At 36.0% G+C, this 4,114-nt stretch overlaps 1 non-coding gene across 1 annotated transcript; it reads left to right on the forward strand.

The window, feature by feature from the left end:
- Positions 1 to 2,890: 2,890 nt before the first annotated feature.
- On the forward strand, positions 2,891 to 2,962 carry TRNAC-GCA (transfer RNA cysteine (anticodon GCA)). Its single transcript has one exon. It is a non-coding gene; the product is annotated as a tRNA-Cys (tRNA).
- Positions 2,963 to 4,114: the final 1,152 nt, after the last annotated feature.

Here is a 4,114-nt window from a genome sequence, read left to right on the forward strand (position 1 = left end):
CCACTTTGTACATATTACTGAATAAATAAAGGTGAACATTTCAGAACTGGGGGTATAGCTCAGTGGTAGAGCATTTTGACTGCAGAGATCCCTAGTTCAAATCTGGGTGCCCCCTTGTCCAACTGTTTTACCTGTAGAAATATTTTCTTAAATAAATTGAAGAAAACATTTACAATCTCAGCATTTTATGTAATGAGCAACACATTTCTACATTTGAAATACTCCTGATCATCTCTGGAAACATAGGGTAAACACCATTAAGCTGTTTCGGATTTCTTCATATGATACAAGCTGTGTATTACATGCACCCAAGTTCTACTGGTGATATTATCAGTTTGAAATAGTCCATTGGAAGCTCATATGAATGTTATAAAACTGTGGTGGAAACCAATAATATGCCCTTAATGAAATGTATTAATTTGTACAGCTGACCAGAAGTGCACTGATGTCATTAGTTCTACAAGTTCCATGCAGTCACCCACTCTATCACCTTTTTAAAAAAGAGCAGTTTTCAGCATTCAAGGGTTTATGTCAGTTGTAGAGGGTAGGGGTGAAGTTCCAGAAGTCCCTGTTTCATAACCATATACGCTCTTCAATAGATCCTGTTAAAATGTTTTTCAACCCAATGCACTGTAAGAAACAATAGGATATATCATCATTTCATATAAAAAACAATGAAAAATTGGGTTTAACTATGCCCTTAGCACAAAATCAACAAACTGCAATAGAGAAGCAGTTACGTTTTGCAGAATTTGTGCATTTGACAAAAGTTTTTTTTCCATGTTCCAAGATCTACATGTGATACGAAATGTATGAATTCTTGCAATGGAAACTTCACTGTATTTTACCAAGGCAGATAAAGGACATCTTGTGTACCCCTTATAGTTATAAGGAGGGTTTGGTGGCTGAAAATGCATTGCTTTGATGGTGATTGCATGTTGCTTCCACTTTGTACATATTACTGAATTATTAAAGTTGAAAACTTCAGAACTGGGGGTATAGTTCAGTGGTAGAGCATCTGACTGCAGATCAAGAGGTCCCTAGTTCAAATCTGGGTGCCGCCTGGTCCAACTGTTGTACCGGTAGAAATATTTTTTTAAATAAATTGAAGAAAACATTTACAATCTTAGCATTTTATGTAATGAGCAACACATGTCTACATTTGAAATACTCCTGATCATCTCCTGAAACATAGGGTAAACACCATTAAGCTGTTTAGGATTTCTTCATATGATACAAGCTGTGTTTTACATTCACCCAAGTTCTACTGGTGATATTATCAGTTTGAAATAGTCCATTGGAAGCTCATATGAACGTGATAAAACTGTGGTGGAAACCAATAATATGCCCTTAATGAAATGTATTAATTTGTCCAGCTGACCAGAAGGGTACTGATGTCATTAGTTCTACAAGTTCCATACAGTCACCCACTCTATCACTTTTTTTAAAAAGGGCAGTTTTCAGCATTCAAGGGTTTATGTCAGTGGTAGAGCGTAGGAGTGCAGTTCAAGAAGTCCCTGTTTCATAACCATATACCCTCTTCAATAGATCCTGTTAAAATGTTTTTCAACCCAATGCACTGTAAGAAACAATAGGATATATCATCATTTCGTGTAAAAAACAATGAACAATTGGGTTTAACTATGCTCTTAGCACAAAATCAACAAACTGCAGTAGAGAAGCAGTTACGTTTTGCAGAATTTGTGCATTTGACAAAAGTTTTTTTTCCATGTTCCAAGATCTACATGTGATACGAAATGTATGAATTCTTGCAATGGAATCCTCACTGTATTTTACCAAGGCAGATAAAGGACATCCTTCGCACCCCATTTACTTATAAGGAGGGTTTGGTGGCTGAAAATGCATTGCTTTGATGGTGATTGCATGGTGCTTGCACTTTGTACATATTACTGAATTAATAAAGGTGAACGTTTTAGAAGTGCGGGTATAGCTCAGTGGTAGAGCATTTGACTGCAGATCAAGAGGTCCCTAGTTCAAATCTGAGTGCCCCCTGGTCCAACTGTTGCACCTGTAGAAATATTTTTTTAAATAAATTGAAGAAAACATTTACAATCTTAGCATTTTATGTAATGAGCAACACATTTCTACATTTGAAATACTCCTGATCATCTCCTGAAAAATAGGGTAAACACCATTAAGCTGTTTCGGATTTCTTCGTATGATACAAGCTGTGTATTACATTCACCCAAGTTCTACTGGTGATATTATCAGTTTGAAATAGTCCATTGGAAGCTCATATGAATGTTATAAAACTGTGGTGGAAACCAATAATATGCCCTTAATGAAATGTATTAATTTGTACAGCTGACCAGAAGTGCACTGATGTCATTAGTTCTACAAGTTCCATACAGTCACCCACTCTATCATTTTTTTAAAAAAGGGCAGTTTTCAGCATTCAAGGGTTTATGTCAGTGGTAGAGGGTAGGAGTGCAGTTCAAGAAGTCCCTGTTTCATAACCATATACCCTCTTCAATAGATCCTGTTAAAATGTTTTTCAACCCAATGCAGTGTAAGAAACAATAAGATATATCATCATTTCATATACAAAACAATGAACAGTTGGGTTTAACTATGCTTTTAGCACAAAATCAACAAACTGCAGTAGAAAAGCAGTTACGTTTTGCAGAATTTGTGCATTTGACAAAAGTTTTTTTTCCATGTTCCAAGATCTACATGTGATACGAAATGTATGAATTCTTGCAATGGAAACCTCACTGTATTTTACCAAGGCAGATAAAGGACATCTTGTGTACCCCTTATAGTTATAAGGAGGGTTTGGTGGCTGAAAATGCATTGCTTTGATGGTGATTGCATGTTGCTTCCACTTTGTACATATTACTGAATTAATAAAGTTGAAAACTTCAGAACTGGGGGCATAGCTCAGTGGTAGAGCATTTGACTGCAGTTCAAGAGGTCCCTAGTTCAAATCTGGGTGCCGCCTGGTCCAATTTTTGTACCTGTAGAAATATTCTTTTAAATAAATTGAAGTAAACATTAACAATCTTAGCATTTTATGTAATGAGCAACACATTTCTACATTTGAAATACTCCTGATCATCTCCGGAAACATAGGTTAAACACCATTAAGCTGTTTCGGAATTCTTCATATGATACAAGCTGTGTATTACATTCACCCAATTTCTACTGGTGATATTATCAGTTTGAAATAGTCCATTGGAAGCGCATATGAATGTTATAAAACTGTGGTGGAAACCAATAATATGCCCTTAATGAAATGTATTAATTTGTACAGCTGACCAGAAGTGCACTGATTTCATTAGTTCTACAAGTTCCTTACAGTTACCCACTCTATCACCTTTTTAAAAAAGAGCAGTTTTCAGCATTCAAGGGTTTATGTCAGTGGTAGAGGGTAGGAGTGCAGTTCAAGAAGTCCCTGTTTCATAACCATATACCCTCTTCAATAGATCCTGTTTAAATATTTTTCAACCCAATGCACTGTAAGAAACAATAGGATATATCATCATTTCATATAAAAAACAATGAATAATTGGGTTTAACTATGCTCTTAGCACAAAATCAACAAACTGCAGTAGAGGAGCAGTTACGTTTTGCAGAATGTGTGCATTTGACAAACGTTTTTTTTCCATGTTCCAAGATCTACATGTGATACGAAATGTATGAATTCTTGCAATGGAAACCTCACTGTATTTTACCAAGGCAGAAAAAGGACATCCTTCGCACCCCATATACCTATAAGGAGGGTTTGGTGGCTGAAAATGCTTTGCTTTGATGGTGATTGCATGTTGCTTGCACTTTGTGCATATTACTGAATTAATAAAGGTAAACATTTTGGAACTGGGGGTATAGCTCAGTGGTAGAGCATTTGACTGCAGTTCAAGAGGTCCCTAATTCAAATCTGGGTGCCCCCTGGTCCAACTGTTGTACCTGTAGAAATATGTTTTTAAATAAATTGAAGTAAACATTAACAATTTTAGCATTTTATGTAATGAGAAACACATTTCTACATTTGAAATACTCCTGATCATCTCCTGAAACATAGTGTAAACACCATTACGCTGTTTCGGATTTCTTCGTATGATACACGCTGTGTATTACATTCACCCAAGTTCTA

This window comes from Ambystoma mexicanum, chromosome 4q (genome assembly GCF_040938575.1).
Source record: "Ambystoma mexicanum isolate Mex_15411 chromosome 4q, UKY_AmexF1_1, whole genome shotgun sequence".
Taxonomy (NCBI): Eukaryota; Metazoa; Chordata; class Amphibia; order Caudata; family Ambystomatidae; genus Ambystoma; species Ambystoma mexicanum.